Genomic DNA, 25,029 nt, shown 5'->3' on the forward strand with positions numbered 1-25,029 from the left:
ATAAATGAACAATTCAACTGGCGAATACTGTAATAAAGATGCTGAGAGGCAGACTGAAAACACCAAACCCCCAAAGTTACACTTTCAAATATGAGAAATTAAATGAATCAAGGACAGAAAGTTAAAATGCCATAGATGCTAGCACTACCAAAAAATCCTGAATGCATTCCCACACATCCATATACAGTACTTGATACCAAACTAGATGTAAGGACTTTACTACAAATAACTATTTGCCACTAAAATGCTTCTTTTCAGACTTATTCAAAGTACTTTTTTGGGGAGTGCTGGTTGTTCTGTGTAGAGCGTTTGTCATTACAAAAAAATAATAATAATAAGGAAATACTCTAACGTCTGTGAGTCAACTAGCTCGAACGAAAAGTCACATCGGATCATATCCAGCTTCAACATTTCAACTTTAGTGCATATTATTTATTTATTCATATGTCGACATTCAAACTATGCCCTAAATGTCGACACTTTGAAAACTGTGTTTCGGAACTGTGCAAGCTGTGCAATGTGCATATACAGATACAAGAGCAAGTAGCTGGCGCTTACGAAGGGAAGAGAGTGCCTTTTACCAGGCATGAATGCAGAAAAGATGGAACAACGAGGTCATTGTTGTTTTCTCACTCAAGAGCCCCGGAGCTTGTGCAAAGCAGCAAACACAACAATAAAAGTGGCTACATGTTGGCTGTAAAATTTAATGTGGCTACAAGGCTTCCCCTTAATTTTCATTGACACTAAACGCAAAGCCCTCAGAGCCAGAATCATGTTACTTATTATAAAATACTTATTCCTGAGGTAAACAGAGAGACAAACTATATAGTGCTAAATGCTGGTTTGTGTGCACCTCCTTTGTCAGGTTGCCTCATGAACATGTTCTTGTTTTATGAGTTGATGGGGGAAGCACGTACTTAAAGAATATTATACCTCCATGGGTATACAATCCATCCTTTTATTTCAAGCGGGTTGTTGGTGGCATGGATTTTCCCTTTCATAGAAAAGAAGCATTACATTTACAATTAAAGTCAATGCTCTTTTATAAACGTAATTGTTACGACTGTAATCAACATACTGTGCAGTTGTTACAGCAAATTATAACCTTGGGCACTTAGTATGCATACATGCGCCACAAAAGAAATCCATATTTGACAGATGAAGAGTTTGCAGAGATTTCTAGTCGAACAGAGCCACATCAACGGAGGATGTTGTTGTTCAGTTCTAATGACTAGCGAGGGCCTGTTTTTATTTGTTTTCAAAAAGGTAGTTTACTCTTGATAGAATAACGGCTGGGTCGCATCTCCGGAGGCAACACGTGCTCATCCAGGCTTTGTCCAACAATCTATAAATCCGTACCACCACTTATCGTGAAATACGTGCTGGATTACTTCAGAGAAAGAGCAAAATCAATGAGAAACAATGTCTCCCAATTTACAGCGTGATCATGGTGCATTATGTTGTATATCATAAGCCTGTGGTGTACAAGTATGAGCTGTTGCGGGGCTGCTCGTGTTTTAGGATGAGCTTGGAATTCCTTGGTGGGGTTCTTGCTTTTCTTATCAATAACTCTGTCAGAGGCTGCCAGAAGATTTGGTAGCTCTGGATGCCCAAAGCTATAAATCTGGGCCAAGGGTTGTGTGGGATGCTCAGATAAATGGGTTGGCCATTGTTTCAATGCAACACTGTTTGTCTTTACTTTCCTGTTATACTACGGATTTAGAACACTACTGCCCTTGGTTGTCTCTCTGCAACAGCAGCTCTGGATTGGGTCGGAGTCAGCCCTGTCGCCCCAAGATTACACGAATATCCTCCATTCAGACATTCACCACTGTGCATGCTCTACTGTTTTGTTTGCGTTTTATCTCTAGCGGGATTTAGTTTCGCGTGGGTATGGATGTGTGTCTTGGATTAAAAGGGAAGCTGAGGATCCGTACTCAACCCAATTTGACGCTCATTTTGCACTGAGGTTCTCTGTTCAGGACGTTTGAATTTGACTAGAGACCTTTACATATGATGTGGCTCTTTATCATGGGTGTGCACCAAAGCATCAATGTGACAGAAAAGTGGGCCACAGAGGCACGAAACACAATTATCCCCGAGGAAATATGTCACATTTCCAGCGTCTTTTGTGATAAGGTTCCCGTAGTCGAGCCTCCGAACGTCGTCTTTTAAAACGCGCTGTTGGGAACAAAGGCAGAAATATGGCTTATTAGGTCACTTCTGGTTTGATTTTACACACTGATCATGGATCTGTTGGGTAAATCACAAGGGTATCATTAGAATCAACCCGGAGGAGACTGAAGAGTGCGAATAGGTTTGCTGGTTAATGACTTGGCTTCCGGTGCTTTTAAGAGTGTGGTCTAGTTTGCTTGCTTTTGTCTCTACAAAAGAAGAACTGAATGTCCTTTCGTTTAAATGTCCGAGATAGTCATACTAAGCAAAACGGGGTTCAAGAATGCAAGTTTAACTTCATGTTAATATTCTTCGAGAAACAGCAAACGTCCCATTAGTTAACATATTGCTGGGCGCCAGGCAACCAAAAGGCTTCAACAATAATTGTCACTGTTTGCTTTGGAGTTGGGGGTTGCATAGAGTTTGAAATGTGTGTGCAGCAGGTTTAGACTGCAGTGATTAAAGAGAATAAAAGATTAGAATGCCTGCAAATTCTGGGCTGTCAGAAAATGTTGAATCATTTAGTGTGTTCTAACATGGTGACGAGATCGGGCTCAATCAAAATCCCCACAAGAAGAAAACTCAAGAATAGTGTTCTATAGTATCTGCTGCTTTCTCTTTGTACTCAATATGCAGTAAAGCTAAAGCTGTTCTTAGAATGAATAAAACAAACGCGCAATATTTTGTTTGGGCTGTCTTTTTTCCAGTGCTGAGCTAACTTGTCAGGAAGCAAAGCTTTTTCCAACCTAATCACTTTCCTCTTGTTTTGTTTCAAACTCATCTCTTTTTGTCCCTGTTCTCGATCCTCTCTGATCCGCTCTCCATTCCTGCCACTCTCGCAGAACCATTTCTATCCCAAGCGTATCATTTTGCTCTTCAGATTCAGGACTGAACTGCCCACCACCATTATGTCATTCAAACACCTGTACTTATGGGAGCAGCTCGAACTCACAGAGGGCCCAAAAGCCCCTGAAAGAGCTAAAACCCTCGAGTCGATCTTGCCAAATTCACCTTCAGGTTGTAATCCCTCAAGAGACACAATAATAGTACATGAGATACTTGCCAAGTTTGACTAGGCTCAAGGTGAATACATGTCACGTGTTTTAGACATACGTTCCTACACAATGATGGCATTCTGCATATCTGACACGATTAGAGATTTTGCAGCACGTCTTGTAGCCACTTTTTGCAAAACCTCTCAAATCCAGGCGACTTAAAGGATCAGTTAAGTGCCTTGAGGATCCCTCTCGTCTTACGAGTTCGCCCACCTTGCCCAAACTCTTCAAAAAGTCAACTTTCCCAAGCCGCCACAAGGCTCATCAAACTGTCAGGCTGTACTTTTACTCAAACCATTGTCATCATGACCTACAGCCACCAATTCATCAGGGCTGCCATCTTGGGAGAGTAAGCCACAAGGCTATTTCTGTAATGACCCAGATTTCCAGGTGAATTGGGATCTGTATCAATGTAATGAGCCGCAGCGAACAGAAGATATTAGGTCAAATAAACTCTATTCCGTGTGGATCTTAGCACTTAATTTGCTTTGTGGTATAATATATAAAACCACAAGCCACAGAATTCAGAATATATAATTAAGCACTACATTGAGTACGTTTTGATTTTATAACACACACACACACACACACTATAAATCATTTTCCTGGAACCTGTTTGTACATAGCTTGTAGCAGGATATAATAAAGTTACAATTGTGAAGCATGGGGTAGAATGTAGACAGATTGGCTCTAGGCTTGATAGAGGAATGTAACTGTCCTCACAAGCTATCACAGGAAGCTATCATCAAGACTGCAGCGATATAAATAGAACACTGTGAGGAGGAGGAGGAGGAGGTCTACGTTGTAAGAACTGGAATAGACCGATCCCATAGCAGGTATACTATTAAGGTTGAGGGTTTACACTGTCATTAGGGGGCATTTAAGAAGCCTCCACACTGTAAAACACTGTGCCATTAGGAGAACAGTGAATTGAATGCTTATGCAAGCATTTCTCTTCAGGTTACCTTAGATCAAAATAACAGAACGGCATCCCATATCTTATCATTCATATCAAGCAACTCATAGTCTCTATATAACTTGCAAGTAGTATTGTACATGATTTTGCATTATGTGATGCTTTGGTGGACTTTGGTCCAGGTGTAACAGGGTCAGTTAAGCACTTGTAAATAATTTGTGTTAAATGTTATTTTTTTCATTGCGATTACTAATAGACACAATTAAATGATAACTACCTGACTTGTTCTTTTAATGCAGCCTATGGTATCAAAAGGTGGAACATTAATTTTGTTTGTTGTGTGCTCCTCTACTCCAGTAATTTATTGTATGTGACACAGCCCTCATTAAGTTGGGTCCTTTAATTCTCCCTTATTTCTGTTGATGTCCATGGGGAAAGTCAAGTGCCCTCGCTGCCGGAGAAACTTTGTTTCTTATTTTAATTTCCCTGTGTATTTAAGTGTATCGCTATATTCCTGTGTCGTTACATTATTTGTGTAGGGGCAGGTTATATAACCGCATTTGACGGGAGGATTTAGTTTTGGGGCGACACGGTGGTCGACTGGTTAGCGCGTCCACCTCACAGTTTGGAGGTCGTGGGTTCGATCCCGCCTCCGGCCTCCCTGTGTGGAGTTTGCATGTTCTCCCCGTGCCTGCGTGGGTTTTCTCCGGGTACTCCGGTTTCCTCCCACATTCCAAAAACATGCATGGTAGGTTAATTGGACTCTCTAAATTGCCCCTAGGTGTGATTGTGAGTGCGGATGTTTGTCTCTGTGTGCCCTGCGATTGGCTAGCAACCAATTCAGGGTGTCCCCCGCCCACTGCCCGAAGACAGCTGGGATCGGCTCCAGCATGCCTTGTGAGGATAAGCGGTATTGATAATGGATGGTTGGATTTAGTTTTGTGCTGACTTCGTCAGTTACTGGGGCACACAAAAAGTCCAACTCGGAAGGAAACCAGGTGTGTGGCGTCAATACTTCAAAATACAATGCAGAGTCAGTCAAGTGCCACTGTTACAGAGGGACAAAAACAATAATCAAAATTGGGAACAATTTTTTTTAAAAAACTCTGAATGGTGCCAGTAGACAATATGTGTTGCATGAGGGAGCGAATGCGAGCTACAGAAGAGAGATGTTATACCCCTCGGAACTGTCCTCATTATTACATGAGGGAATATGGCCTGTAAAATTTATACATGGCTCTACGCTGACATTACACTTAATTGAGATCACTCTGACAGAAAGCAGTGAACATTTAAGGTTAAACAAACCTGTGAATGACTCTGTGCTGTGTAAACTGCTGGACCTTTTATGTGAGGCAACAATGATTGAGCTGTCACACTCGCGTGCTTTTATAGCACACATATATTTTTATTTGTACGGCAGGTTCCCCCGGTGGCCAAAGGATTAAAAAAAAAAACAACAACTACAAAAGTACTAAAGTGTAGCACTTCTGTTAACTACCGCTTACAACAAGTCAGTCAAGTCAACATTTTTGCCAAGACGTATTTGAATTATCAAGTGCAGTCTGCTTAAATACTGATACGGCGGGCATGGAGAGCTAACTTTAACTACAATGTAGTGATTGTATATTGACAAAAGGTACATGCTGCTGTCTAAGGAAACACAAACTCACATTGAAAAACAAGAAAAGCAACACATTCGTGTTTTAAATGCATTTTTTGGGCCATCATGAATACTTCCTTTTCTATTATTTCACACAAAAAATAAAAGTGTCTTGAATTTTTAGGAGTTACCTGAAAAAGCTCATCTTTTCACATGGATATTCTGAAATTCTATCCTAACATTACCCATTTTAAAAGTAAAGAAAAATATAGCATTTACATGATAGACCATTGTTGTGTGTTATGGCAGTGCATGCACAAATCCATTTAGCGCAACTACATACAATTTCCGACTACGTTTTCTTTGGTAAAGTAACTGTTTTGCCGTCATTTGGATGGTGTTACTATCAGTGCGATAAAGCGTAAACATTGATTCTCACATTACCAAGTTTACACTTGATCACCTTTATTGTTTGATACGAGTGGTGGACTGTAAGCGTGGAGTTTTATCTTGCAGGTGTACAAATGAAGTACAAATCATCTCAAACTGAGGCGTTGAGAAAATATATGTGCTACTGCTGCTGTTTACAAAATTACATACAAGGAAGACACAACTACAGATGGAATCTGGGAGCAAATATAAGCATTTTTCTTATTGCTGTTGGTTGAGAAAATATGATGGGAAATACAGGAAGAGACTACGCAATGTTCATGTCATTCAAGAAAAGATTATCAAAGTTGTTTTTTTTTTTTTTTTTTTTTAATACCGGTCCACCATTGGTGATGATGAAGAAGTGTGGGGAGAGTGTGGAAAGATCTCTATTAATCTCTGGCATTACTGTAGCCATTTCCCTATTCCTCATCACCAGCACCATGTGCTCTATGAGATTTAAAATGTTTAAATCTGTAATCTGTCAGCATTATAAGGTTAACACACACCCGCAAGACTTGCGTCCTATCTGTCACCACGCTTCATCACTTCACATGGCCATACATGCATCGCCAGGACCTGACATCGCTTTTTGTAGCTCTGGCTGGATATGACACTCCTGCTGGTGTGCGGAATTTCTCAACAGCAGCGCCGACATGCTGCTGGACCCCAGAGAAAAATTACGGGGGGGGGGAAAGCGTGCAACTGGAAAGTAAAAAGGATGCAAAGAACTGCAGCAATGCGGTGAGAGAGGAAGCTACTAATTGTTTCCCAAGTGTGTGTGACCCAGTGACTCTAGGGGAGCTCTTCCTTGTTCACTTAGAACAAGCAAACCAGCATTCATTATTGATTCGGTAGCACAGACTCATGGTCTTACACAGCGTGCTCTTATGAGCGGGTTGTTTTGTCATCTTAGTGATGCTGTATTAAAGCCTTGATAATACACCCTCAATCCCTTGCACATGTCCAAGAGTTCCTCAAACTTGGAAATCACAGCAAAGAATAAATAAACTGAATGAGATAACACTCAGCAATGGTGAGCCATGTATGAATATTGGGTTGATGGAAGACACTCCAACGTGGTCCATTTAGCCAGCTCCATGTCATGTCTTCATAGGACAGGCTTTTACTAAGCTCCTTAAGAGCCAGCCCCAGGGGATCTATGGAAGGATGGAGGTACTGACTCAGGCCTTATCGCCACCAATTTATCCCATGAATTAGACAGGCTCCGGCCTCTGTGTCCTGCCAGATTCACACAATACTCACTCCGTGTTAAGAAAATGAATGCGATAGAATGGGGGCTTAACGATTGCTTGGTAGGATAAGACGCTGGTGAATTGACAGAGGAAAGGAACACACCGCCACATTAACTTTGACCTCCACGCTTGCGTTCTTGTGCATCATTTTAATAGTGGATTTGCTGTCAATTGTTGGCATTTTCAGGCTGGATTAAGTGGAACAAATCACAACTAGAATAACAGGGATTAAGAAGAGGGTCTTAAAAACAAACGGACAGGACGCCACCTCTACCAGACACAAGGGGATCTAATTAATGTAGACAAGCGGACGTGTGAATCTTCATTTTCATGCCTGGGCAAACCTGGTTTACCTTGTATGGCAATCAGGCAGACCGCATTGCGCCTCGCTGGGCGTTCCGGTGGACCGAAGGCACTTTTTATGCACAGGGTCCTATTTTGGAAAAGGGCACATCTTTACTTTTGTGCCGGGGCATGTCTAGTTTAGCGCGTTTGGGAATTTGGTAGACCGCGCTACCCTCGGATAGGCATTCTGGCGTATTCTATTACACCCCCACCGATGTATCTAGCAATTTGGTGAGCAAAATTGGACTAGATTTTAGACCAGCTAAAAGCAGGTCTGAATTGTGGCGCAACTGTTGTATCGTGATTTTGGTGAATTTGATCTAAGTGCAGGCAGACACATTCTGAGCGGACTTGTTTGGCGCGTGTCATTGTATTTCATTAATATATATGACAACAGTGTGGGACAATCGCTGTCAATAATTGTAGAAATCAATTCATAGAAAAACAATACTATCATTATCATCTGAAACTTATTTTTAAAAGCACCCCACCACCCCGACGGTAACTCAACTGGTGACTGGTTGTCACACACAGACGCACGAATGGGGGTTGAAGGTGGTCTCCAAGTACTTATTTCATAGCAGCCAACTTTACATCATCTGAAAATGCAAAGATTCTTGTAGTTCCTTATAAACGTACTTTGCACGTGCCGATTTCCTGCACGGACTTCAGCGAGTTTGCGCTGAATTTAAAGGGAATGAGGTGAGCTGTTGCAGTTGGCCAGGAATCAAGTCGGTTGTGTTCAGTCCCACAACGACGCAAATGCCCAGTTCTAACTTCACCCGTCTACGAAAATGTCAAAAGAGAGAAAATTGTGCACAGTTAGACTGCACTTTGCGCTAGACTTGCGCTGGGCACAAAAATAGGGACCGAGGTCTTTATTCCAGCTACGCAAGAAATAGTACTGGGTCACGTGGCTATTTCACATACAAAAGGAGTGTATACAAAAAAATATGCTCCTTTGCGGAGGCTCCCATTCTTCTGGAAGGGTGTTTGAGAGAATGTTTGCCCAACACTGACCCCTTGTAGGTTTTCAACTCAACAGACCTTTATTTATAGAGGGTACTACTCCTCAGACATCCATTAAAAGCATCCTTGGGACAGGTGATCCCATGCCATAGTCAAGGCCAGTGAATTGGTTTTGTCAATCCTGGTTCAAGTCTGGGTGACATACTAATGCTAAAACCTCCGTGACAATGCAGAAAAAAACATTTGTGAGCTCGAGTCACTTGCTCACAAATTCCGAAAGGGATGTCAGGCTTCTATGGACGTAGAGAATCATCCAACATGTTTTGAAATGAGGATTATTTGAACAACTGAGAGACTGATTCATTAATTGGTCAAAAGGTGCGTCACAAGACGTTTTCAGATTTATCCCTGTATGCCATTATATCGTCGCTGTCCTGTGAAAAACACTTATCTTCAATTTTGGAAACCTTTGAAATTTTCACTTTAATGCGATGTCTGTAACGCGGAAACATGATTCATGTAAAAATAAGAAAATGATATATATATATATATATATATATATATATATATATATATATATATATATATATATATATACATATATATATATATATATATATATACATATATATATATATATACATATATATATATATATTTAACCCTTTCATGCACAGTGGTCACTACAGTGGACAGCTACTGTATTTAAAAGTTGCTTTTGCCTTTATTAATTCATCTAAATTAAAAAAATATATATTTTAACCTTTATGCATTAATTGTGATTTGATGTAATTATTTAAAATATAAATATATTTTTTCAGATTAATTAATATAGGCGAAAGCAACTTTCAAATAGCTGTCCACTGGAGTAACCACTGTGCATGAAAGGGATATATAAAATGGGGGGGTCACTTATGAATAAAAACTATGCAGCGTGCCAGTTTAGGATTGTGTAAAGGCTTTCCTTCTGCTGCTGTCATGTTTGTCTTTCAGCACCACATCTCACTGCATCACATAAAAAGTATGGTGATGCATTTTTTAAATCTCAAAAAAGAAAAACAATCAAAAATAGCTCCTCAGTGCCAGTGCATATCTTATTACATCCCTAATCTTAACTCAGCAGGACATACCAGTGATTTTTCTTTTTTTGGTGTTGGGTGTAAATTGTCTGTTTTAATAAATAAATATATGATAACTTCCGGCCAACAGCAAGTGCCGACATATTGCGTGACATCTGCTTTGTAGTTAGATGTAGAGCAGGCGATGTCCAAAATAATATTTACTAAGCAGACACTGGTCGTTGGCAGGGAAAACCTGTTAGTCAGGGGAGATGTTTTTGGGCCACGAACAATGTAAAATCTCTGTTAAATATGTTATGTGGAGCAGTTTTGAGGCCTCTTTTTGTCCCAAAACCATTTTGCTAGTACAACAAAATGTCTTCTGCTGCTTCCCATTTCATTAACAAACTACGCAACATTACCTTCATCAGGTTGACCGGCAAAATCTATTGGGGAGGAAGGATTAAGCAATTTTTAGAAGCATCACAATGCAGATGTAAAGGATACTGAATTGATTAATAGATTTCAGTAATCAATTATCAACTAATAAAATGCAAAACCCACATCAGCTAAACTAGAAAATATGATGGCATTTATCTCAAGTTGTCTGTGCCTCTGGCTCAAAGGTAAGTGACTGCTTCATCCATCAGTGATATCAAATTAGGCTGAGTGTCTCTGTTGAGTTACAAAATTACATTTACTAATATAGGAGATGGAGGTGACACCAACATGAAAACCACAAAGCTGTGCATAGTGGAAAAACAAGCTAAATGTGAAGCTGAGAGATGGGAAATCAATCATAGCCATTGTCCAAACATTGCTTGGAGCCATCTATAATCATTTGAAATTTGCTGAAGAAGAAAGAAACCACTTGTAGTAAGAGATGTTGCAAGAGTAGGTAACAGAAACAGCAGCTCTGGATTACAGAAACATTGTGAGACCTGTAAAGAACCGCCGAAAACATTGTCAGTGGCATCAGCAACAACCTCCAGAGAGCAGTGGTGAAGGTATTACAATCAGCTGTTTGCAGAAGACTTCATGAACCAATTTACAGAAAGTAAACCAGAGGTTGTGAACCACTCATGAGCAAGGCTGAAAATGTCCAAAAAGAGCAGAGGCTGCTCATGATCCTAAAAACAAAAATTGTATCTGTATTCAGCTGATTTTATTTCGTGCAACCACTTGACAAAATAAAATTGAGTAAATTTAACACACCATTTTTATTCAGTGTAGAAATGAGTGAAAAGCCACTACAGCATTATGAAGAAATAAAACATTTCAAAAAACATGTTAACAATTATTGGCTTTAACTTTTCTGTGAAAAAAAATAAAACACATTGTTAAGTGGGATGTCACATTGTCATTTAAAAGATTAATTCGCTAAAAATTGTTCCTTTTCTTAGGAGTTATTCTGACTGTTTAGTGCTTTATTTACTTGTTTGGTAAAAGTTCTACATGCTACTTCCACATTCATTCATAAAACGTGGCTGCTTCTGGCATCTGTGACTGGGTGAACATATTGTATATATGTGGAACTTCCGCTTCGCGACAACATGCGCCAACGGCTATTTTGACGTGACTACTATACTGACATGAATCGCTCTATGTCTTCATTAAAGAGACACTACATTTCAATATATAACAGACACTGTAAACAAGTGTCTTTTTGTAACAATGAAAATATTTTCAGACTTATATTAGGGTACCCCAGCAGTCACAAGCGCAGCCACTATTAAATTTGTGATTGGATGATCTCAAGAATGCGGTGGAACTTCCGCATATGGCTTTCCACCTAAGGCTGCGCAGTTTACAGAAATGCGTTCTGCACATTGCCAATGATGACTACGCAGCATGAGTAGAAACACAACATAGATCCAGCTGCTCGTCCATGCCAAGACTGCTCGTATATTGAAAACTGTATGTAAATAGAAGTTATTTTCCAATGGAAATTTTGTGCGTAGCTCAAATTGTTTATAAAAACGGACGTTCGTTACTCAAGTTTCCACTGCTTTGTATTTTAAGTCTATCTGTTCCAGTGGTTTTACTCATTTAAAAACCTGGTGTTTTGTTAAAAATAATATGTATACATTTTGCATCAGATCTCTAGGGCTGTGAAATTAATCAAAATTCAATTACGATTTCGATTATTACACTCCACGATTACAAAATTGGCATAATCGTAAAAAAACTATATTAATACTAATTTGGAGTTGTTTTGAGGCATGCGTACACGAGTTACTCCGCAGCGCCGCCCTCTCCAAGCTAGGTAGCTAGCTAGCCAACCAGCCCGCACCCCGCAAGTCACACTGCACACGCTCCTACTCAACGTTTTAAGAGAGTAACAGACCTAAAAATGGCACAAGACCGCCACAGGAACGACTTGTAAACAAGCAAGGCAGGGCAAATCGCTTATTTGGTTACATTTTGGGTTTTCCGTGGAAACCAGAGCAAAGACGTATAAAGTCCAAGTTTTCGCTGCATCCACCGGCAACACAACGAATCTATTCAACCATCGTTTGGTTTATGATGATGTTATGATATACCAAAGTAAGAAAACACCGAGTTAGATTTGGCGTCGTCTGCAACGCAAATCTCAAGTTGTAGAAAAACTGTACGCAGAAACCCCCACCCATCAACATTGGAGAGACACAAAAAGATAATTTAATGCCCGGACAAGGGTTCCAAATGTTTATGGCACAGACTCTACTTCGCAATCGGCACGAGGGATTTATTTTAAATAACATATCTTATGCAAATATACAGTACTTTTACTAGCACAAAAATAGCAACCATGCTAAACATTATTACTGTGACTTAAGTTACATTTCTTGTGTAGTCTATAGTATGAAGTCACATTTTTTGTTTTCATTTTTGTTTCAAATTGCTTCGAATGCAATTTGTTAACATATTATTGGTCATTATATTATAAAACAGTTTATATATGGCCTACTGTAATTTAGAAGTATTGTATAGATTACGTACTAGTATGTAGCAGTCAACATTTAAATTAGTTTGACCCAATCAGCATATTAAATTTATCATTTATCAGAAGCAAATTACTTTAACATTGTTTACTATGTGTAAATGTTACTTTAAAAACAAAACAAAAAAGGCTCCAGACAAAGGTCTAAATGTATAGATGAATAGCATGTCTGTTATTCTGTCAAAATTGGCATTTTACTCCAAGCAGTTTATTACTTTGGCAATTTATAAGTGCATAGCAAGTTTGTTTGTTTATACAAGGAAACCATACTTTAATTTATACATTTGCACTTTATATATATATTTTTTTAATAATTAATTTAATAAATGTTGTTGGGTCCAAAACAAACTTAAATTATTATAGCGTTTCAAAGAAATTTGTCTTAATACTTGTTCTTGTTTTGTAGCAAAAAATATAATAAAAAAAATAATCGTTTGAATTATCGTGAGCTCAATTATTACCAAAATAATCGTGATTAATATTTTTTCCCATAATCGAGCAGCCCTAGTGCAGATGTAAACACTTGAAATTAAAAGCTGCACTCAAATTCTTATTTTAACATCAAAGGCTAAATGTTTTCAGTTGAAAGCAAAATTAAAAGAATAGGCCTTGCTCCAGTACTCTTGCAGGGCAGTGTAATTTTTCATTTCGCTTTCATGACACTGTGTTACATTTTATGCAATGTATGTAAAGTAGGGAAAAGTGTTGCCAAAAGACTACCAAAAAACTTCTGCATAGGTGTTAGATAAATATCAGTCGGACATATTTCCGGTCAGAAGTATGCATTTGGGAAATTATTCATTTCCTCTTCCTTCAAGACAACATGTCCAACAGAATGAAGAATATTGGAAAACAAAAATAACCTTGCAATCCTGCCCCCCGCTGTCTCACTTTCAGATCTGCACTTCAGCATACAGACAACGTGCACACAATCGTCCTTTCCAGACAAGTGGATTGGGGAACAATAATATGTTGAAACTGAAAATAGTGGCTCAGCCATGTCACATCAGGCTGAGACAAACTGCTCAGGTAAGAATGAGGCCTGGCTGACCTTTGCAGCACACTGAGGCTCAGTGGGTTTTTCCTTGCGGAGACACGTAAACAAGTGGAGCACTTTGAACTACCCTATGAAATGAATTTGAGTGCTCAGGAGCGCGCTTGCACGCGTGCCTGTCAGGGATCACACGTCGGCCGCTTCTTGATGGCCCTTCCAGTCCACTGGAGGACAATCTGTCTGGAAAATGAACACAATCGGCAGACTCTGTTGCTGGCATTTATTGGACGACAGCTTCAACAGAGATTGCCTTGTTTGCAGTAAATGAAGCTAATGTGGTTTTTGACAATGCAAGAGTCAAAGTCAAAGAATGTAAAAGTGAGGTGCAAACTGGGGACTGTGAAAAATAGCTCGATTTCAGACCTCCACTGAGACAAAACGACCAAGGGGGAAGTAATCCTGATATTAAAAACATCCAGACAATATGAACAGGGATGTTCGATACTACTTGTTTTCAGACCAATACCAGTACAAGTATTCACTCTTTGACTCAATACCGAGTACCGATAGCTCTGGTACTTTTCATACATATAATTTTGTCATTCACACAATGACAAAATATTGTGAACAAAGACCACTTTCTGATGCACATGATGAATCGCCAATATGTCAAACTGTCGCGGTGTAGCACCACTACTGCCAAAGAGGACACACTCAATGTCAGATTTTTATTGTGTTGCCTTAAGTAGCTGCGGTTGATATCGGCAGCCTCAATGAGATCCTGATACCTCAAAATAAGGCCAGTATTGGCCTCATACCGATACCTAGAATCTACCCAACTCACCCATCCTGAATGAACACAGTTTGGTTGGTATCATTAAATCAATTCTGATTGGAGTGCGACCTCCAAAGTGTGATAAAAAACATAGATCAGAACTTACTGTGACGTAGCAACAAATTATTTTATCAAGCGAGTCTTAGCTAAAGTCCTAATGACTAGCATACATACAATTTTGTGTGTCATGTATGATGTCCAGAGGTTTAGCTGAACCTTTTTTTCTTTAAATATTTGTTTTTAGATGTTTTAATGTTTCCATTTTATATTGTTAAAACAATTGCTACCGATTTTTTTATTTATTTTCAGCCCAAATTAATATAAAAATAACAATCCATTACTTTTACATTAATAGCTGGCCAAAGAAAATGGTCAAAAGCCAATCCATAGTAGTGAAAATGTAGAGTCGGGTCTAATAGAAGAGGCTGGATCACTTGCTCATGTTTTGTTCATTCAACTAAATCACTATGACAAAGAGCATTTGACATTTTCACTCCCTCGTTTCCGGTTTGGTATGCCCATTACTCACAGCTACATTATTTGAATGTGTGCCATTGCTTCTGCATACTGAGCTTGTTGTGTCCAGGCTTTTCCGGGAGTATGAAAGTAAGTGGACAGACATATGCAGCCTGCAGTACCACACTGCTTAAACTTGCATCATCTTCTTCTAGTCTATTCTCAGCACCTGACTTTTTCTTTTTTGGCATTGCAACTTAAGCATTGCAAAAAGTGATTTACTGCGTGCCACAGACTCTGAATCCACCTATCAGAGAATTACAGTGATAAGCAACGGAATAATACATCGATTCTCCCACATTGATAAAAAATAAATAAATACAATATTAATCCGAGCTCACAGGGGCAGATGATCTCTACATAATCAGAACCCATATGCATTTAAATGGGCATTTGAATTAAGCAGGCTATTTATGTACCAACAAACTAACTGCTAAGCTTGACTGTAAAATATTAAAGCAGATTAAAATTGTCAGTATAGGCTACAAAAATAAATGCTCCTCGGAAATTGACCTTCACGTCCCATAATCTAATGGCGTGATTTTAGACCGATATCGCGAAATGAACTTCTGTGCTTCTTTCATGTGGCTGCAGTCTTTTTACTCTCTTTTTTTTTTTTTTCCTTAAGAGTGGCAGCTAGTGCGTCACTCCTCCATCACGCACACGCATTGTCTTTTTGAAAGTAACAAGTGTTCGCAATGGGAACAATTAGCACTAAGCATGCTTATATCCCGCCACGCAGCACTACTTGGCGGATGCTGAAACACGTCGTATGTGCGTCAGTCAGTGGGGTAAAAAAAAAAAAAACAAAAAAAAAACACTGCATGCATCCTACGTTGGGGCAGCGCGTTCCAACCCAAGAATGGCTTTGAGAAGTAGAATGCACCGAACGTTGCCAAAACATCACTTCGGCTCTTTTTCTAAATACACGCAGTGCACACGTACTACGCTGCTCATTATTTAGTGTCAGTAAATGTCTCACCTGCACAATCCAGATGCAAATCTCCCCATAACCGTGCGTCTGTCTTTACAATAAAGAAAACAAATTACGTGGGTATCCTCCAAATTCCCAAAATGGCCTCTTTTTTTTTTTTTTTATTATTTCTTTGAGAAATAAGGCTCCGGTGCAGCAAGTCTCATTCCGTTGTCCCCGCTGTCACATTTCCAGAAAGGTGCCTCCAGTGCGTGAGTTGTTTCCAGCGGAAAAGCTCCCCCTTCTCAGTATGTCTGCCTCTGGAGTGGATGCTCTTTCGCCTCAACTCCAGGCTCAATGCGAGCCTGGCGAGAACGCGCGGCGCGAGCCCGCTGCCTTCTCCAGAGCGCCAATTGGAGCCGGAGAGGAGAGTTACTAGGTAACCAAGGGCACACGCATCATACATGGAAAGGAGCACAACAGTTTAATGCCTTCCAACTATGTATGCTGAATTTCTGATTCCAAGTATTTATTATTGTTTGATTATTACTATTAGCCTACACCTGTTCTTCATTTTCATTCCGCCCATTCATGTTTTAAATGTGTATCTCCTAACACATAATTCAACTGATTCAAATTATTCGAGTGCAACATAATCCAAAAATTCACACCATCCAGGATATTATTTTCCTTATTCCAAATATTCAGTTTTCCCACAATTCCATTGTTTTTTGCGAAAAGATTCCCCATTCATTCTCAACAGTACATTTACTGCAATCGATTCATGTCAAAATGTTAAACTTTAGGTCGCTCAATTCACCTTGGGGATGATTTTCAACATTGCAGACATTCCCTCATGCCAAAAATTCCACATTTTCATCAACATATCGCACATTTTTTACACAATAGCATTCCACATCATTCTATACCATCCAAAATCATTCCATATCTTTTGATACCACTCTGCATCATTCCATATCTTTCACTTTCATTCCATATCATTTCACATTTTCACCAACATAATGCAGATTTTACACCCGTATCATTCCACATCCCTCTATATCAATCAATACCATTCAATGTCATTCAACATCATCCCATATCTTTCAGTACCATTCCATATAGCTTCATATTATTCAATACCATTCTATATCATTCATTATCATTCCATATATCTTTCAATGTCATTCATTATCATTCCATATATCTTTCAATGTCATTCATTATCATTCCATATTTTGTATTTTTTCTTTCTTTCAGCATTCACAAAATGCCATTGTGTAGTTACAGAGCTGGACAGTCCGTCCCTGGGCCGGACCGGTCGGACCCTCCGGCCTGGCCGGATGCCCATTTTTGGGGCGGGGGGGGGGGGGGGGGGGGGTGACACATTTTTAGGGCATTTTGACAAAAGGGCTGGACTAAGCATGGCCTGAAGTAGATTTTAGTCCGGCCCACTAATCGGCCCTCATGCGTGTGACGTGGTCGCGAGGCCGCCAAATTTCATCTCAGCCTACTCGGTGAAAGGCTTCTTTTTAGGCTTCTTTCTACTCCCGCAACGGTGAGAGCGACAACTGCCGCATTGATTCACATGACCGACGCATTGTGGTGTTGGCGACAGGTCTGCAACACATGCCACGCACACATCAGTAATTGTCGCTGCTCTGATCGGTTCATTATGTCACATGTTGCGATGACATACTGTTTCCCACACGGAGGAGAGAATGCACCACACAGCTTGTTGCTGCAAACTAGCAAACTAGTTACGGGCGTAACGGGGCAGGGGGTGACAATGTTTATGAATATGGCCGGAGGGTCGTGGCCGGAAGGGTACACAGGTCAAGGGTGGAGGGTCAAATAGGGTCAAGTGCCCAGCTCTGTGTATTTATAAAATTTATTTTGGTATCTTTCATAAAAAGTAAAAAAGAAAAATCCTGAATATTAATTAGTAAGTGGCATAACAACCGAAACAGATAGTCACTTAGTTTGAAATGTTCACACTTCATTCATTCATTCACTAATTGAAGCTTTTGACATAAGTGAGTTGTCAATGCTTTTGCAGTAACTGACGAGAACATTAATCAACAATTAATTTAATTTAGTTCACCATTTCGACTACTTTACTTCTTACACCTTCATGATAAAAAGCACCACTCATGTCATTTCCCACTTCATCTGAACTGCATTCTCCTCCAGTGTCATCCTGACACTGCCAGCAGCGCTACTGCAATTGACACGAGCGTCTGGCTCTTGCTGTTGTTGGTCATACATGTTTGGTGTAAAAAATGTTGAAACCTTTGGTGATTTGATTACAATTTCTTTTCATCTTAGCTTCACCACTTTTCTACTGTAGTGAGATAATTATGCTTAATTTTCCTCATAAAACACAAAAAAGTTCATAACTATGTTTCGCTACTGTCTTCCCGAATCAAGTTTTCACATGCGCAGTAAGAAGATGGAAAGCTGGATCACTCACAGCGATAATGACAGTTGAAGATTGGGATGTGTTTTTTATGCATGTGAATCAAGACTAAATCGGGGTGAATGACTTCAGAATATCTGTAGTCCACACTGAGGTGACACACAAAGGCAGGGATGGGCAACAAATTGATGGGGGGGGGCCACAATTTTTCAGCGCAACTGTGAGGCCGCATAGCACCGCACACCTCCTAATGTATGACAAAAATTTGTAATGAGGAAATTTAAAATATTTGCATGTTGATTTTTCTATTGAGCCAATGTGCAAAAGATTCTCTTCATATATTTTAATTTTAAATGCACAACATCCAATGATCAATTACACAAAACGACCACATAGTGACCCCTCCGATAAGGGCATCCATGTATAAATCTTACCATTCAAAGAGGGCACAAAAATGCTGTACCACATCCCAACATTAAGTACAAGAACTCATATTGTGTATGTTTTCACTAAAATCACGGTACTCAAATATTTTAATATTATACTACTACAAGTTTTCCTGCATGTCATTCAAATTCCAAAATGAATATACAGTATTCATTGTCTGGCTCACTCACCTGAGTGAACAATGTCAGTAAGGGCTGTAGAGTTGGTCCGGAAATGAGTCCCCCTCTGTAAGGAGAGTCCTAACTTCACAACAGACGCTAATTAAGACACCACATGCGTTTGAAATACTCTGAAGCGTTCAATATCCATGTTTTTGGAGGACACAAATGTACTAAATCCTCATGCACTTCAAACGAATTGTCAACACTGTGGAAAAAAAAATAATTCCATGTCGTTTAAGTACATTTGAGATCGATGTGGCTGCTTTGACACGCTCTTCTTCACAGCTACCGCCTTAGTGTTGGAGGCGCTGGAGAGTGATGTCTGCCATCCTGTGGTTAACACTGGTATTACATCTTTCAATGACAGTAAACATTATTTGCAGAAAATAATCAATGGTGGTCTTTTTTTTTTGCCTCTAGACAGTATTTATTTGTTGTGATTTTTGTAAATAAAAATTTTAAACTGAAAAAAAAAAACCATACTGTATTTTACGGATTATAAACCGCTACTAAAACCGCTCACACCTAGGGGCAATTTAGACAGTCCAATCAACTTACCATGCATGTTTTTGGAATGTGGGAGGAAACCGGAGTACCCGGAGGAAACCCACGCAGGCACGGGGAGAACATGCAAGCTTCACACAGGGAGGCCGGAGCAGGGATCGAACCCATAACCTCTGAACTGTGAGGCGGGCGTGCTAACCAGTCGTCCACCGTGCTGCCCTGCATAAAACATATTCTTGAAAAAAATATGTTTGCGTTGACTTCCGCTTTAAAAGGCACTGTTAGGAAATAATCTATTCAGGCACATACATGTACAGTACATTTACAGTTCAAAATCGTTCTGTAAATGCAGTAAGTATCTAATCTTTCAACATAGATAGGTGCGACTTATAGTCTTTTTCATTATTTGTTTTTCTTTAAATAGAGTGGATGCGACTTGTGGCTTATGGTCGAGAAAATATGGTAACTACACAGTTTATTGGTGTGTGTTTACACATTCATATGTTATAAGCTACTGCAAATTTGGAGACACTAAAATGGTCTCAAAGTGGAAGTGTTTAAAATGATAATATTGTTTCCATCTAATGGAATGCTCATTCTGCATTGCATGTGTTAAATAATCCCATTCATAACACCGATGGCGGAACACAAGGCTGTTGCTGAGTGTTTGCCACTTAAGATGATACACTTGATAACAGAAATGTATACATTCACAGGGCAGTAAATCAAATGAATCTAATATTACAGAGCAGGGACAACATCACTATCTGCTGCACCGCACGCTGATTATACAAAGACTGGAAAGCAATATGAAATGGCACTTAATCTAGATTGTTTAAATATGTTAAAAAATATTTTATATTTATAAAGGTAAACCACATTGACGACTCCTGCGGACATTCAGAATGGATGAGACAGTGGAACTGCTCCCAACTGATCAAGCAAAATAAGGAAACTCGAATAGCGGAATACAAGGACTATACATGAAAATGATTTATGATAATTATTTCAATGCCAAATAAAACAAAAATATGGGGAAAACCTTTTTAAGTAATCTATTTCTCCAGGGTATATTGTCAAGTATTTTAATGTGTGTCCTAAAGACTGATGAACAGGACAGCATGAACACATAATTTACACTGATAGAAAAGTGAACACAAAGGGATTTATAAATTGCAAATTAAGATGAGGTCTAACAGCAGAACCGTGATTGTTCCCCATGTATGAAAAAATGAAGGGCATGAAAAACAGCTGGAGAGCCTTTATTTGATTGGAACAGTGACAGTGTGTGAAAATAAGAACCTTGTGTCTTGGAACTGGGTCAGCAACACCTTCTCAATCAAGTCCTTGACTTTGCTTCTCAGGCCTTTGTAATCAGTAGAAGAGCCAGCATAGTCCCAAGGCACTCATTAAAAACTGACGGGAATCCTTTGCCAGAATGGACAGACATGCAATAAACACTATAAGGAACTTTTTTTCCCTTCAATGGGGGGTTGCGTAAGAATAAAAAATGCACATTTGCATGACGAGAAAGAAGGTGTAATGATGTAAGAGCTTTTAAATATTTTTTTTTCTGTTATGACTAATGAAAAGCTCATTGTTTTACTGTTAAACGAGACCTTGTAAAAATAATTCCAATTTCTCCGTGCGCTGATTCCCCATGGGTTGTAAAATGAGATAAGAGAATTAATATCATGTTATTTATTAATGCTGCCCATTTTTAATGACTGATTATTTCCTCTGTTTGTCACAGTTCAGATTTTGAACTAGTATGGCTCATGAAACTACAAGCACAAAAATAAAAATACTGTCAAAATAACATCTCTTTGTACAAATATGCATCGATATTAAAGTTCCTGGGAAATACATGTAAAATAAACTATTAAAAAGGTGAGAACATGCAATTTTCAAGTTTCATCATCTCATGTGGAGGCAGTGATGGGGCGTACATTTCGCAGGTAAGTACAGGCAAGTCCCAATTTTGCTCTCAAGGCGAGTGTCAGCTTTAAAGCAGGCAGATGAATGTGGTGCCTGTGGCGTTTAGATGATTTCTGGAGAGTAACATCAACGCCTCAGAACTCAGGATGAACATCACAATGTCAAAATGTGTTGCCATGCCACATTTACTGTCTCACAGTTATGTATTTTGGTCATTGCGGTGGCTAATTAATAATAATTTCTGCAGAGCGCAATCTACATACATCTCACAACACATACTGCTATAATTGTACATTTATTTTGCACAGAATGGATTTCAGCACATGTTTGACTAGGTATGTACTTTAACACGATTGATAAAATGGTATGAATATGAAGATAAGCCATAGGGAATCCAACACAAAGAATAGGCATAATAATCAATAATTCCATCATTAGTAATTGTGTAGACGTGATTGTTGATTATTTGTATCATAAAGCTACTGAAGCAAAATGGAGTGCACTGCTTCGGTCCAACCAACAGAGGCAATAATGATCTCAAACACTGGTCAACAAAACATTTTCATAGAGATGGCTTTATGTGTCCCTAAACATATTTTTGATGCCGATTTAAACATGTATTTTATTTAATTTCATTTTTGTTTTATTTCATTTTTGGGGGATATTCTCATTTTTGTTTTTAAATTTGATCTGCATGTATACAATGTTGCGCAATACACATTATTCTGCCAACATGACATGGGCATGGTAACAGGAATCCAGAACAATAATGGACTACTTAACCCATTCTATTAAACACACACACATGCACACACACACACAATAATATAACAAAGGAAGTTATTGATTGTTGAGAAGAGTTGACTGAAAAAAAAAATCACTATTTGTCATGTTTGTTAAAACTGTCAATGTGGCCTGACAGTAGTACACGAGCCAAATTATCTGTGAAAAAAATCATTCCTCTCTGGCTTCATCTTGTACTACTAATTTGATTTGCAGGGCTCACACTGATGTGGTACTTTTTGTTTCGTGAGCTTTGCTGAAACTATGGTGGAATATCCACCTCTGGTGTTTATCACTCGTATTTAACATTCCATATGATAACATTTAGCGTTATGTGTCTAATTGGTTGGTTTTCCTCTGATGTGATGGTTTCTGGCAAATCAAACTAGATTAGTTAGAGTGGACTGATTTTTTCTTCACAGTTCATATTTCTCATGTACTGCAGTCAGGTCTTACTGACACATACCTGTCAACCACAGTGTGTACCGAATCTTACAAAAGTTGTAATTTGACGGTAGGTATCTGCATATAATCTTACACATTATACATTATTTTCAAACGACTGTTGTCACGTGATCGGTAATCGGCTTTAAAAAAAACATTAAACATGATGTTGTGGATATTCGTGACAGCTTGTGCGTGAGAGGTGTGGGTGTGTTGTGCGCATGCGTGAGGAAGAGCGGTGTTCGCGGAAGACCCTTGTATCCCTCTGACGTGTGTTGTTGGGCTACTTTTTCGACGGCGTGCGACAGCCACACCGTTTGGAGAAAGATCTCCCCTGCGTCTCCCAACTATGGTTAGGCGACAAAAACAGGAACGAATAACACTGATGAAATTGACATCGCAAATCTGTACGGCACATTGGTCGTACAGATTTGCGATGTATGGCGTACATGATTGAAAAGGTGTTTCCATCTGTACAAATTACACCGAAAGCGTGACAGGTATGCTGACAGTTTTAACAAATGTGACGAAAAGTTATTTTAGGGAATCCCAAAATCCCACTTTAATGTTCATAATAACTGATGAAGGAAAGTACTAGTTTGTAGTTTGTGCATGTACAGGGAGTTTACAGAGACAAAAATGAGGATGATGTTGCCTCTATTTGCTGTAGTACTTCTGGTTGTTTTCAATTTTAACTGATCAAATCAGTGATTGGCTGAAACACATTCACTATAAATGTGCATTTTATTCATAAACCTTAACCGTCAGATTCTCACAGTAAAACTAGAATTCAAACAATAGACTATTGTGTGAATTTATGTAGTGGTTTCGCGAATAGTATGATGTATTGCGCAAACAAACGCTTCATTCCATTGATTTATTGTATAACCATGACTAGAAATGTAGTAAATAGCACCAAAAATCCCATGTGTATTTGTGCATCTTAGCCAAATGTCAGACCGCATCTTAAATAGGCAGGCTATTACTGACATACTTTATCAATCGTGCTCGTACCCTAACTCGTAGACTGTATGCCAAATGCATCTGGACATAACACCTCACAGTTGTACATGAATGGCAGGAATGTTCATTGGGTAGCTATATCTGCAAATACTCACACATTCATTCATTATCCTCAAGACAGGCTGGTGGGGGTACGGCTGAGGTGGGCAACATGCTGCATAGGTCAATCACCGGGCTGAGACGTAAAGACAGACAAAAACGCCATTCCAAGAGGACATTTACTGTTGCATATTAACCTTGTTTTCTATAGACAAAAACATAAAACATTCTGTTTGAGAATCAAGCTTTGGTCTCATTCAACATTTAAATACGTTTTACATTTAAATTCAGTTTTTTATTTTCAGTTGCCCATGTTAGGTAGTATTTAGGATTTTTCCTTTTCTGTTGCTTAATCAGTGTTTCTGTCATATTAACAGTTGTTCTTTGCCGGGCACTTCACACAACCAATGGAGGCTCCTTCTGAGGTTGTCTTTTTTTAATTAGCTTGATCTGTTTATTTCTTTCACCAGAGCTGGGCATTTTACAAAAAATTCCCGGTCCGTTTATCGCCTGCAGCCAGGTGCACTTCTGTCGTCCGTCCATCCGCGTTTTTTTGTCCGGCCGGAACAAATAGTAATCACCTATAGGCCGGTCCGCCTATCATTTTAAACGGGCTTCCATTTCCGTTTGGCTTCTGTTTGTGTTTCTGTCTACCAACGTCGACCTAATTCCACAGGCACAGATCTGTCTGCGGAATATTTGGAGATACTTCACACTTATCTGCATGGCTTTCGAGACACATCTATTTAATCATAGATAAATGAATGAAGTGTAGACAAGATAATTCAATATTTGATGTCCAGGAGCACCTGATTCAATTAGACTGGAGAGCAACAGCCAACAACACAGAATTATCATGCTAGAGAAAAAAGAAAATGACCTGTTGCCTTGGGCTTTGCTGAAACAATGGCGGAATATCTAAACGTCTGCAAATGAAAAAAAAAAAAAAAAAAAGCCTAGCCTTCATTTACCAACAACTGGGCATCAGACTCGCAAACAGAAGCAGAGTGAACTGACCTCATGCAACTGAGAGGATTCAGAAGCGAAGCGGCACGGAGTTAGCAACATTTATGCTCAAAAGTAAAGTTGATCTCCTCTTTCTGATTTTTAATTGATTGTACAGTCCCCCCAAAATAAAACCTTAAACTGATACTATTTGGTGTTATAGTAACCATCCATTACGATTTAATCATGCTACCAATGTAGCAGCTGTGGCTAATGTTG

At 39.2% G+C, this 25,029-nt stretch overlaps 1 protein-coding gene across 2 annotated transcripts in view; it reads right to left on the reverse strand.

Moving 5' to 3' along the window:
- nlgn3a (neuroligin 3a) overlaps positions 1-19,321 on the reverse strand; it is a 185,772-nt gene extending 166,451 nt beyond the window's left edge. Inside the window, exon 1 of one of the 2 annotated variants that reach the window (XM_086019714.1) lies at positions 19,084-19,321. The gene's annotated coding sequence lies outside the window, so the exon portion shown is untranslated. Of the gene's footprint in view, positions 1-16,116; positions 16,402-19,083 lie in introns of those variants that run through there. The other variant, XM_086019706.1, reaches the window with a different exon arrangement.
- Between the last annotated feature and the right edge of the window lie 5,708 nt (positions 19,322-25,029).

Source organism: Filicampus tigris, chromosome 2, assembly GCF_054856515.1.
Source record: "Filicampus tigris isolate MCC_2025a chromosome 2, RoL_Ftig_1.0, whole genome shotgun sequence".
Taxonomy (NCBI): Eukaryota; Metazoa; Chordata; class Actinopteri; order Syngnathiformes; family Syngnathidae; genus Filicampus; species Filicampus tigris.